At 38.9% G+C, this 13849-nt stretch overlaps 1 protein-coding gene across 1 annotated transcript in view; it reads right to left on the minus strand.

Moving 5' to 3' along the window:
* Positions 1-11370: 11370 nt before the first annotated feature.
* Positions 11371-13849, minus strand: part of LRRC2 (leucine rich repeat containing 2) — an 865563-nt gene continuing 863084 nt past the window's right edge. The window contains exon 10 of the mRNA XM_050945919.1: positions 11371-11382. The gene's annotated coding sequence lies outside the window, so the exon portion shown is untranslated. The remainder of the gene's footprint in view (positions 11383-13849) is intronic.

Consider the following 13849-nt stretch of genomic DNA (forward strand, 5'->3'; position numbering starts at 1 on the left):
CACTAGAAGGGGATGATACACTTGGCCAGTGGGTTTCACAGATCTTTGCTGGCAACCGAGAAACAGTGAGATTCAGGAATCACGGATTTCATTCTGGGCTCGGGAGAGAAGTGTGCACAGATTCTTCTGCTCCTTCCTCCCAAGCATGGTTTTCCCCATCTCCTGCAACCTGCCCTGTCCCGTCCTGTGTCTTCCTCTGCCTGGCTTCTTAACCCATTCTCACTCTCCTCACCTAACCAGTCAGTCTCCACTCCTCAAGCTTTTATCTGAGTCCCAGTTTCCTTGCCCAGTCATTTTTAATTACCCCTGCCTCAACCCAGCTCCTTTCCCCCAATCTTCTTGCTGAGCCAGTTCTAGTCCCTCCTATCTTCCTGGCATGTGATTCAACCTGCCTCCCACCCCCACCACGCATCCTGGCATCCTATTGCCCCTTCATTCCACCAACACTCCCCAACTCCATTGAATCTCCCTCTCCAGGCTCTACATCCAATCTTAGTGTCTCATCTCCTCACCTAAGCTTCTCATTCCAGTCATCTCCAACCAATCCAAATTTCCCCCTCACATCCTAATACCTGGTCAGATCTATTTCCCCTCTCACCTCACCCCATCCCACTCTGAGTTCCACTATCCTTCCCCATGGTTCCACATGGGGAACTGTTAGTTAAATTGGAAAAGATGGGGATGAATATGAAAGTTGTAAGGTGGATAAGGAACTGGTTAAAGGGGAGACTCCAGCGGGTCGTATTGGAGGGTGAACTGTCAGGCTGGAAGGAGGTCACTAGTGGAGTCCCTCAAGGACTGGTTTTGGGACGGATCTTATTTAACCTTTTTATTACTGACCTTGGCACAAAGAGTGGGAATGTGCTAATAAAGTTTGCGGATGACACAAAGCTGGGGGGTATTGCTAACACGGAGAAGGACAGGATACTATTCAGGAAGATCTGGACCACCTTGTAAACTGGAGTAATAGTAATAGGATGAAATACAATAGTGAAAAGTGCAAGGTCATGCACTTAGGGATTAATAATAAGAATTTTAGATATACGTTGGGGACGCATCAGTTGGAAGCGACAGAGGAGGAGAAGGACCTTGGGGTATTGGTTGATAGCAGGATGACTATGAGCTGCCAATGTGATACGGCTGTTAAAAAAGCAAATGTGATTTTAGGATGCATCAGGTGGGGTATTTCCAGCAAGGATAAGGAGGTGTTAGTACCGTTATATAAGGCGCTGGTGAGACCCCATCTGGAATATTGTGTGCAGTTCTGGTGTCCCATGTTCAAGAAGGATGAATTCAAACTGGAACAGGTCCAGAGACGGGCTACTAGGATGATCCGAGGAATGGAAAACCTGCCTTAAGAAAGGAGACTCAAAGAGCTTGGCTTGTTTAGCCTGGCCAAAAGAAGGCTGCGGGGGGATATGCTTGCTCTATATAAATATATCAGAGGGGTTAACGTTAGGGAGGGAGAGGAATTATTTAAGTTTAGTACTAATGTAGGCACGAGAATGAATGGGTACAAACTGGATATTAGGAAGTTTAGACTTGAAATTAGACAAAGGTTTCTAACCATTAGAGGAGTGAAGTTCTGGAACAGCCTTCCGAGGGAAGTAGTGGGGGCAAAAGACTTATCTGGCTTTAAGACTAAGCTTGATAAGTATATGGAGGGGATGTTATGATAGGATAGTTTAATTTGGGCAATTGATCTTGGATTATCACCAGATAAGTCTGCTCAATGGTCTGCGGGGAGATGTTGGATGGGATGGGAACTGAGTTACTGCAGAGAATTCCTTCTTGGGTGCTGGCTGGTGAGTCTTGCCCACATGCTCAGGGTTTAGCTGATAGCCATATTTGGGTTCGGGAAGGAATTTTCCTCCAGGGCGGATTGGCAGGGGCCCTGGAGGTTTTTCGCCTTCCCCTGCAGCGTGGGGCATGGGTCGCTTGCTGGTGGATTCTCTGCAGCTTGAGGTCTTCAAACCAATTTTGAGGATTTCAATAACTCAGTCCTGGGTTAGAGGTTGTTATAAAAGTGGATGGGTAGGGTTCTGTGGCCTGCCTTGTGCAGGAGGTCAGACTAGATGATCATATTGGTCCCTTCTGACCTATGAGTCTATGAGTCTATGAGACACAAAGGCACCATCTTACCAAATTTCAAATCCCAGCTCCAAAGCATGGACACACTGGAATGTTTTGTGGGTTTTTCTTTTTGTTTGTTTGTTTTTTAAAGTTGCCAGAAATTTTTAATCTGGGTAAAACAACATTTTTCACTTGCCTTGCTCTTGGAAATGGCTGAGCCATTTTGGCTATTTTCCCCAAAAAATCAGGAGGAGGTAGACATGTAAAATTTCAGCTGAAATAGATTGGCAAAATTATAAACAACTGAAAACAAGGTCTTATAATGGGAGGTGTTGGGCAACCTTCATAAAAAGTAAAACTACCAGTCTTGCCTATAATTCTATTACCTTTATAGTTCAGACCTCTGATGAATAACTATATTGACTTGTGAAAATTCACATCCCACATTTCAATAGCACTTCGACAACATTCCGTATTTCCTATCTTGCAGCAACTCCAAGTTGCCCCATCCCTTGGAGGCTTCACTCCTTTACTCCCTACTCCCTTCTTCATTTCATGCAATTAAACAGATTATGCTGGCATTCAAAGTATCATTACTAAGCTTCAGAATTAACATTCTAAAGGAAATGTTGACGAGGAAAGGAGTTCAAGGCTCAGTCATTATTTCAGGTTCTCTGAAGCCTCAGGATGACAACACTGCATTGGGAGTAACCAAGAGATCTAGAAACATTTGATTTTAAATGAAATCTTCTATTCTACAGGTGCACAAAAATACATGAAAGCAGGCTAGACATTTGACATCTACATTTGGTAAACCCTTCTGTAGTGTCACTTTATTTCTCAGTTCTCTGCTATTGTGTAATGTTTATAAAAGCCCTTTAAACTTCTTAATTGTAGGCACAATTATATCTTCTCATGTTTCATCTTCAATCTATTTAAATTATAGCCCCAAGGTTCTCTGTTGTATTTTGAGTTATGCCCCATGGTACTGTTTTCCTCATATATTGCATACCTTTGTTCCCAAAGAATTTCTTTGTTTGTATTGTAGGTTTATCTTGCCTAGCCTAATTTTTGCTCCTGATCATTTTTCAGTACTTGATTCCATTTACATTCCTTGAAAATAGTCCTCTTCTTTTTCCAAGAGAGAAAAGAAACTTCTTTCCTTTATGTATTCTGTTCTGCATATTTGTTTTCAGTATATATTGAACACAATAAAGCAGTTAAGGCATTTGGACAATTTAGAAATGAAATGTCAATGCATTATTATTGGAAACAGTAAACATGCACTGGATAAGCTGACACTTATTGCTACTTTTAAACAGAAACAGGGGCAGTTGTGTCCTCAGGGAAATTCTTAGGTATTCACATATGGATCAGCTGAATAAAGAACAAGTGAATCAAAGAAAACAACCTTGGAAATGAGATTATGTATGAAGATATTTTTCATACAGATACATCTTTTGATTATTAAGATACAATACAATGCAACTTTAGATTCAAATGCCTACACATCGTCATTTTGTACTAATATCTAAATCTAAGTTTACATTGAATAATCACTTTGTTTTTCCATAAAAGGGCGGGAGTGGGGAGAAACACAAACATTTAAAAGTGAAACTGAGTACAACCTTCCTCTATTTCCTGAAGCTTTTTGCTGTAAAATACAGTATCTGTAACTGATTAAAAGCAAGTGTAGAATAAAGTTGATGGCTACTTCTTCTTTGGGTGACCTCTGCATATTCACATTTGAGTAATCAAGGCAGCTGTGCCTGGAGCTCTTGGAATCTTCCAGTGAGCAGCGTCTGTTGGCCATCTCCTCTCTCCTCCCCTTGTGCAGATTTCTGAAGGTAGGAAAGGTAGAATGGTCTCAACAATTATTCTTCAGTGTGTAACCATAACCTGGAAGTACTCAGTGTTCAGAGCTAGCTGAAACTCTGTCCCCTTTCTGGTTTCTCAGTGCACATCCTCAAACGTCAGGTCTCATTCCATTGCTTTAGTTCAGGATCAAGTACTGCCCTGACTGTGTCAGCTGTTCATTACTGAACAGTCCCAAATAGGTTCTGGTGCCCACTTGGGGGACCTGTGGCCAGTGATATAGTGACCAAGTATGTTTATATTGGTCAATGGGACAAAGCATTAGAGAAAATGAATTCAGAACAACAAATAGACTACAAGCATAATTTGTCCAATCTAGTCTTATGCTTCACTACAAACTGAGTTAGATGGGCCTCCCCCTTGAATTATAGGACAGAACAGGCCAACTTACATTCTTTAAGTTCTTGGGACCCAGCCTGTGACCCATTTAGGCCCAGAACCTACAGTGTATTTTTCCCTTTCCAGAAAACTAGTTTGTTTTTTTCCCAAAAGTCACCACCTTCTCTGTGTGCCCTCTTGGGCCCAATCACCATATTCTCATCTGTCTTTGTGTCTTTGCCTCAAAGCCAAACTCAGTTTTACACAAACAGGATCATTATTTGAACTTTATTTCTCAGCCCACATCTATTAAATAGTCCAGAAGCTGAAAGATAAGCAGATGTGTATTTTCAGAAGTCTTTCCTAAGTAGGTGGGATGTGACTCTTTGCTGTGTGTGTGACAGCAATGCAATATGTTGCTAAAGAAGATAAGCTGCAGTATCCTCACACAGTTTCTTGTTACTTTTATAGTCAGAGGTTTTCATGCTTTGAACAAAGTTAATAATTGTTGGATCTTTATCTCAATAAAACTTGAACTCTAAAGACCTATTCTCACCTCTGCTCTTTTACCACTCTAAGTGTAAAGAGGCCGTACAGTTGGTATAATCAATGTGAATGTAATGTAAATGAGAATCTGGCCTCAGGATTTGAAGAGTTGTCTATTACTGTTCAACACTAAATTAGTTATTCCTCATTTATGAAATGTTCAAGTTTCTGGGGCAGATCCTCAGCTGATGTCAACTTTCTCATACCTCTATTGAAGTCAATAGAGATTCACTGGAAAGTGGAATTCAACCTTAATTAGATTTGGATTCAATGGACTTGGCCAGTGCCCATCTTATTTTTAAAGGACATGCAAGGGTGGCCAATAGGGTGCTGCATTCCTCAATCTTCTCATCCTTAACAGGCCATAAAAGGCTATTTATCTAAGGTACTTATATGGCTCTCACCACTGTACCATCTGAGCATCTCACCGTCCTTAATGTATCTATTCCTCACAGCATACCTGATAGGTAGAAAAGTGTTGTTATCCTCATGTTACAGAGTGGCTATGTGACTAGACCAAGGTCACACAAGAAGCCAGTACCAGAGGAGGAACTTGAACTGAGGTCTTCCATGTCCTACTGCGGTAATCATTAGACCACCCTTCCTCTTTGTAAACCCACTTTATGGCTATTACTCCTGAGAAGAGATCGGTAAATAACCAGAAAAAATATTTTTTATACACTAAAAAGAAACAATTTTTGACATGCCATGTTCTGATCTCTATCCAATGTATGCCACTGAATAATGAGCAGATTTGTTAGAAAAAAAGTCTGTTTGTGAACCAATCAAGAACAGAGGGCAAAAGTAATCAAATGACTGTTCTCTACAGATAATTTACCTAATTCTATTCTTTGCAATAGAGATTTGGTCACCAAGACAGCACCACAGACAAAATGGTGCTCTTTTTCCATATGCCTAGAACCACCTCTTTTTCTGATCATTGCAAGGGCCCAATACATATACAGCTGCCCTGCACTGTGATAATTATCATTTCATAATGAATCCTTATTCTCCTACAGCCATGGCCCCTTACTCAGGCAAATAGAGGCAGAACATATGAAATACTATGACAGATCTGTGCCACCAGCGAGTTCCTAAACAGGGGTGATTGTTCTGTGACCCAATGCGACTGTTTTAAGACTACTATGTCTCAATCATGTAGCACAGAGCAGCTGAATATCAGGATCAAACAATAAGAACACAAGCATTACTTAAAGAGAGAATAACTATGACTGAGACAACTAGATAGTGTGTCAATTCTGAGAAATCCTTTAAGCACAAAAAGCACATTTAGTTTATCGGAGTGGACAACAGAAAATTAGAGCAAAGCTGGTCATTTTACCAAGCACACATATCATTAATATATCACTTTCTAAATTATGCACATGATATTAAAAATGTTGTCAAATGGAATCAAATATGTACAACTTCCTAACTGCTAGTACTACCTAGAGACCTACCTACAACTTAACAGTCAGAGATATAGACTAGCAGACAATTTTAAAGTTTATACGGCTTCTAGAGCCAAATAAATGTGTCTGAACCCAAATGAGCTATCAGGTTACAGTTTGTTTATGTTTTCTTGACATCTTGATCTTTGATACATTCTGTGAAGATAAAGCAATCAACTGAGACTACAAAAATCCTTCATGTAAGATATATCTTACTGCTAATAAGCCCCCTCACTGTATAAACATATTGGAACAGATAAACCTACTGAACCTACTAAGAAGCACCACTTTTATTTATATGATTTTTATTTAAAGCTAAAACTTATTATACCATGAAAACAAAAGGAGAAAAATGGGGAAAGAACAGCCTTTCAGGCTTGAAAGATGCCAAGATCTTACAGCTACATTGCATACATACATACACCCACATACACACACTCCCTGCAGATACATTTTTACTGTGAATGTGTTTTGATGCATTAGCAGTTATTTAGGCTTTTTCCTTCAGATGTCTAACAGTTAGGATGACATTCTCTTTGTTATAAATAGCTCTATAATATTTTCTGTTGAGAGGCTATGCCAGCTGGAGCATTAGTGACACTACAGATCACCTCATCTTGCTCATGTTATGGATCAAAACTATAAAAAAAGAAAAAACATTCTGACCTAGAAAACTAACATCTTTGATGAACCAGTGATGAACTGGTTTTCCTGAAGGCATAGAATGAGAGAGAGAGAGAGAAAATGGGAGAGTGAGATTAGTCAGTCAGGCTCAAAATGCATTATTATTTTCCTGCTGTTCAAATCACTGATTAAATTTTGATTATTTCTTAAAATTAATACTGACATATAAATGTTTGTTTCTGTATCTGAAGTAACACATTTTTTTCCTCTCTCAAGAGAAAGGATATGCTATTTCCCAGATCAGTTATATAATCCTGTGAAATTAGTATCAAATTTATACAAGCCTCAATCTAGACATTATCCTATATCCACATAATACCCACAAATATTAATATGAGATCCATACAAAGATAGGAAAGGACTGGTTTTAGACGCATTGATGTCATTCTTTCTCCTCACACTGCAACCCACAAGACAAAAAAAAAAAGTGTCAGAATGGCATTAGCAGAAGTCAGATTTACTGGCATGCTTCAGATGCTTCTGCTGTTCTGGTGACACAAACTTGGATCAACTAGACTGTGAGTTTGCAAGTTTTTTTGTGTCACTGAAGCTGTGCAATGTAGCTAGAGTACGCTGGTGAAATCTGGCCCGTAGATGTTACCAAATTCAAGGAACAAATATGTACTTTCTGATTTTCATTTTAGTTTAAGAAAACACAAGAAACAACAAAAACAAATGTTCTGAGAAAGCACAGCATGTCTCTCTACTTTGTAGCAGGTTGCAACAATGCAGACCAAAATGGCTTCTGAGTCTTCAAACAGCATCAGAAAACAGTTGGAATGGAGGTCATTTTGCAAATAGTAATATTACTGCACTAGTTATAATTAATTTAATTTCACTTTTAAAACCAAGTGCATTATTTTCCCAAAAGTCAAAGAAAAAATAGGCAAAGCCTAAAGAAATATGAGCTGCCAGCCTAAGTCTTTTTTTTTTTCTTGTTGATGTAAGTGTAGAAACCTAGGCTTTTCCTGTGATTATTGATTTACTAGTGTATTAGGTTCTAAAGAACTGCTGGAACATTTCAATAAAACAAGCAAGCATAGGTTAAAATGTCTCTATCCATGCAGAAAGAAGGTACAAAACATCAGATGTTACCCATGCCAATCTTCTGTTCCATGTCAGGCAGTAAATTGAAGGCAGTATCAGAAGGTGCGCAGTAAAAAAATTCCATAAAACTTTGTCAATAAATTTTATTTGAGTAACATTTTTTCATCTGACTGTTAAAGCAGCAGTTGAAAAAAACCTTTCCCTAGTATAGCTGTCAGTTACTTCCAGGAATATGGAACATTTTGCCTTTCGGGAAATAGTTTTTAGAATTTACCAACTACACATATAGGCTGAGCAATGCAAGGAATGGCTATAATTTTGTTTTCCCTTTAGGTGACCTGATCATTGCCTCCTCTACCATGAATGGAAATGAGTAATAGAATGAAGTTGGGTATAGGGTAAACACAAATGTGGTGTGTTATCACCCTGATACGCACTCTAGGTGCTCTTCAGAGAGAGGGGTGTGAGGCTAGGAAGCAAAGAGGTGAGGCTTGCTCCCAAACTGTGTCACAGGGATTCTTGGCAAGTTTAATAGTGATTGCTCAACATAAATGTATTTTGGTTCCCTCATCATGCACCAATATCATACAGCATTGATGAGATGGAGGCGTGGAGGGAAGCTGCTAGAAGGAATGCATTGACAGCACAGCTCCTATGTCCCCAAGCCCTGCTATACTCCTGAAATTAAGACCACCTGCAAGAATGTCTGTGGCCTCCAGACTCTGAGCTCCGGGCACTACATCACCTGAAGGAGACAGGGTTGGCTTCTAGTGTTCTTTGCTAATATCTCCTAATTCCTAACCCTTTCCACTGACTGATTCTAATACTTCCAGCAAAAGCAGCCTAACCATAGCCATCTCATCAGCCTCATAGAACAGTTATAATGAAAACTCATATCACACTACACTTAGATTGTGCTTAGAATATTGGGGGGCTCTAGAGACAAATTTGAGGTGAGGCACTGTAACACTACTCCTCGGTAGATGTACATATTCTTTTGAATATTCTCTTCTCACCCCTGCTTTCTCTGCATGGCCTTTTCAGTTAAATTTGGGTGACTTTCCTGAAGATCTGCTACTGTTGCTTTGCAATACCCGGTTTGAACAAGCACTACAGGGTCTGGAATATTAGATGTGGGGCACCTGCCTCTGGAAAATGGATACTCTGATGATATATTAACAGCCATAGAATATATAGAAATGGTATGAAAAATATTTTTACTTTGATTTTCTCTTGTTCCTCAGTAGACCAGTGTTCCAGGCACCCCAAAGGGGAAAATCATCAGTACACTTATCTGTTATTTGCATTGCGATCTAGTGGCTATATCTATATAGTTTCTGGGATTTTTATGCCTAGACAGGTATCAGTCATCTTAAAACAGTAAGAAAACCTTAACCCTAACACCTCAGACTATATTAGAGCAAAACCAAGAAGGGTAAGACTCCAGTAATGAGGTTATTTCTTTATGCAAACTTTCAGAACTATATTAACAGTAACCAGCCATGGTAAGTATGTGCCGATATACAATATTCCATCATTTTGCACTGTTAAGTCTCAAAAGCTTATTATTCATGGCTCATTTTTCTAGTTCTATAAATGCCACAGTATTTTCATTAAAAATCTCATTGTTGGACTCCATTTTGTTGGCATTTCATTATATACACGATACATCATAATGAACTGTATGTTTGTGGGTATAAACAGTACTGATAGCAGTTCAATTACAATGAGATGTTTAATAATTGTCTGCAAATTTCACTTTGAGCAAGTGTTCTTTGTGTTTCAAATCTGATCTGCTTCTAGATCATTAAAGAACCAACAGGCTGCTATTGAACTTTTTTCATGTGTCTAATTAAAGATACAGCTTGAATTATTCATGCACTATAGTATTCCATGAATAATTTATGCAGAAGTTTCATTGACAAAACTTAACATTTAACTTCAATAAAACCTTAAACCTTCTTACTTTTCAAGGTCTTTCACAATAATCTCCTTAAGACTTTTTATTTCCATTACCAATTAATGTCACAAAAATGAAAGAAAAAAAATATTAAGACAGGTTCATGAAATTGGTTTGGTTTACCTGAACAGCTTAGTTATAATGTCTGTATATTTTTGAAAGCAGGTCTGATAAAAAGGACGGGCCATAATCTGATTAGAACAACATGATCTCACAATCCAACCAACCACCGGAGAATGGACAGACAAAAGGGCTAGTCACAGCTAGAAGAGGAGCATAGTTATATATATAGCATATTAAAAACAACAATAAATGGTTGACTAGTGATCCTAATAAAGGCTGAAATTTCATCCTCAGCCTCCCTCTTTAAGGCCTTTGTATTACTTCTGGCTTCAAAGTTAGAAGGAAAATTATGTGGCAGTGACAAACTGTGCATGTCATAAACAGATAAGTAAGAGTTAATAGAACAGAAGTACTTCATCTCTCTTTTGCCTGTAAAGGGTTAACAAGATCAGTGAGCCAGGCTGTCACCTGACCAGAGGACCAATCAGGGGACAGGATACTTTCAGATTTTAACAGAGTGAAATTTTTGTGTGTGCTGTTAGTTTTTGGTTGTTGTTCACTCTGGGGGCTCAGAGGGACCAGATGTGCAACCAGGTTTCTCTCCAATCTCTCCGATACAGGCTCTTATAAGTTCAGAATAGTGAGTACTAGGTAGATAAAGCAAGTTAGGCTTATGTTTGTTTTCTTTATTTGCAAATGTATATTTGGTTGGAAGGAGTTCAAATGCGTATTTGGCTGGAAGGAGTTCAAATTTATATTTTGCTGAAAGGATTTTAATTTGTACTTGTATACTTAGGCTGGGAGGGTATTCCCAGTGTCTATAGCTGAAAGACCCTGTACCTATTCCATTTTAAATTTACAAAGATAATTTTCACTGTTTTTTTCTTTCTTTAATTAAAAGCTTTTTTTTGTTTAAGAACCTGATTGTTTTTTTTATTCTGGTGAGACCCCAGGGGACTGGATCTGGATTCACCAGGGAATTGGTGGGGAGAAAGGAGGAAAGGGGGAGAGAGAGGCTAATTTCTCTCTGTGTTAGAATTATTGTCTCTCTCAGGGAGAATCTGGGAGAGAGAGAAAGAAGAAGGGGGGAAGGTGCATTTTCCTCTCTGTTTTAAGATTCAAGGAGTTTGAATCACACAGTGATCTTCCAGGGTAACCCAGGAAGGGGAAGCCTGGGAGAGGCAATGGTGAGGGAAAGCGTTTACTTTCCTTGTGTTAAGATCCAGAGGGACTGGGTCTTGGGGGTCCCCGGGCAAGGTTTTGGGGGGACCAGAGTGTACCAGGCACTGGAATTCCTGGTTGGTGGCAGCGCTACAAGTACTAAGCTGGTAATTGAGCTTAGAGGAATTCATGCTGGTATCCCATCTTTTGGACGCTAAGGTTCAGAGTGGGGAATTATACCATGACAGTGCACAAGGGGAGGCTTTGTCAAGCATAATGCCCCCAGCCATGAGAAGGTGGTAACTGTTGTTACTCTACTGAAAATGCATGAGAAGTGTGCTTAATACCACTCTGCTGAAATGCAGGGACAGGGACCGTTATTCATTACTATCAAGAACATGTCTTACTGAGTCACTAGCACTGCTCTCTGTGCTACCTTAAGGTCTACTTCCACATCAAACACATCTACACACACATACCCTGTACTTTTTATTTCCTAAAGATAAATTATGGTTACCTCTGTATGTCTGTGGGAGGAGGAGCCCTGGTGTACCCCTCTCTTCCCCACAAAATTCGGCACACACATGGAATAATTGGTTCTAATGGTCAAGATGCTTTTTTTGACTAATCCTTAGAGGAAAAGCATACTCATTTTGCTCCAATGATCAACCTGGAGTTATAAAGCTAAAATGCACTTTTCACCATGAATAATGTCTGAAGTGTTTTTGAAAAACTGGAGTTCAAATTTCTGTGTCTAGAATTTGTTTTGATCACAAAGCCTGTGCAAAATGACCATGACAAAATTAGGATTCTACATTTCATTTTGATTTCATGATGATCTAACTGCTTTACAAAAATTAGTTCAGATGAAGAAATCAACCTGCTAAGTTTACTCTGTAAACCATTTCAAAACTAAGTGCCCTACTAACAAACTCAGGGGACAGATATTGATACGGGAATGTGATTTTGCACATATATTTGCAGGAAACCAACTGATAGACATATGTGAAGTATCAAATAGATATAAATGCCTTTCTGACCTTGTGTATGTAAGTGGCCATGTACACACGATTAATACGCCATTCAAGAACAGATATCCAGTTTTTATGTACATATTCTAGGCTCATGCAAATGTACATAATTAAGAACACCTAGTGTAATGCTGAAAAATCTGGGTCCTGATTATTTACCGATATTGATCTCTAAATTCCAGTTACTCTTGCTTATCTCTCTAAGACTATCAGCCGCTACCTAAGAAGGATAAAAATGAAACATTAGATTTATTAAGCCTCTCCAGAGAATCAAGGAAAAAGAATTCAGAAAAAACATGAATGTGATTTCAAGCTCCTCTATAAGTATGACTGGGACAATCCATCATGTTGTGCAAGGGTAAATTATGTTGTAACATGTTAAAATTATTTGGAATAGTTAACAATATATAGATAAAGGAGGGGAACCAGTAGATGTAATTTACTTAGACTTCCCAACAAATTGTGATAAAAGCCTCTCAGAAGAGGCCATTAAGGGAACTTGGCAACAATCACAGTGTCAGAGGTGAAGTTCTGATATGAATTAAAAACTGTTTAAGAGATAGGAAGCAAAGTGTGAGAAGAAATAGGCAATTCTCTCAGTGAAAAGAGGTTAATAGCAGGCTGGCCCAGGATCAGTATGTAGACTGGGAATGTTCAGTGAATAATACAGAAAATGTTATAATGGCATTAAGCTTGTATCAATAACTTGGTACATCATCACCTTGAATATTGTTTCCAGTTTGGTCACATATCTTGGAAAAGGTAGAGCAGAAACAGAAGAGTTCAGAGGTCACTGACCTTGATTAGAAGTGGGTGAAAGTGAAATTTATTTTTAAATAATTTCCAAGTCAGGGATTATTAAGTATAGAAAAGAGAAAGGGAAGATTAAATACTACAGAAAAATATTGGATGTCAAATTATGAAAGATCTAGGAAAGGCTAATCAGATTTTCCAGAATATATACAAAATGTGATATTTAATTAAATTTAATGGTTAATCAGTTTAAAACAGATAGAAGAATTTTCTTGCTAATGTAGTCCATATTTAGCTTGTTTCTCAGAAGATATTACTAAGGTAAAAGTCTTTGTAAAATTAAGAGAAATTCCACAGAAATAAAAATAGAATCTTCAGAAAAAATATTAACATTACAGGATTATTAGAAACCATAGTACTCCCATTTCATAAAGGAGATTCTCAGCCTTGTCCAGGAAGACATCTTCCCTCACAGTATGGTATCTCATTTACTAAATGCATTGTTGTCATGGTATAATTCCCCACTATGAACCTTAGTGTCCAAAAGATGGGGCACCAGCATGAATTCCTCTAAGCTCAATTACCAGCTTAGTACTTGTAGCGCTGCCACCAACCAGGAATTCCAGTGCCTGGTACACTCTGGTCCCCCCAAAACCTTGCCTGGGGACCCCCAAGACCCAGACCCTCTGGATCTTAACACAAGGAAAGTAAATCCTTTCCCTCACCATTGCCTCTCCCAGGTTTCCCCTCCCTGGGTTACCCTGGAAGATTACTGTCATTCAAACTCCTTGAATCTTACAACAGAGAGGAAAATGCACCTTCCCCCCTCCTTCTCTCTCTCTCTCCCAGATTCTCCCTGAGAGAGAAAGTAATCCTAACACAGAGAG

Source organism: Gopherus flavomarginatus, chromosome 3 (genome assembly GCF_025201925.1).
Source record: "Gopherus flavomarginatus isolate rGopFla2 chromosome 3, rGopFla2.mat.asm, whole genome shotgun sequence".
NCBI classification, from domain to species: Eukaryota; Metazoa; Chordata; order Testudines; family Testudinidae; genus Gopherus; species Gopherus flavomarginatus.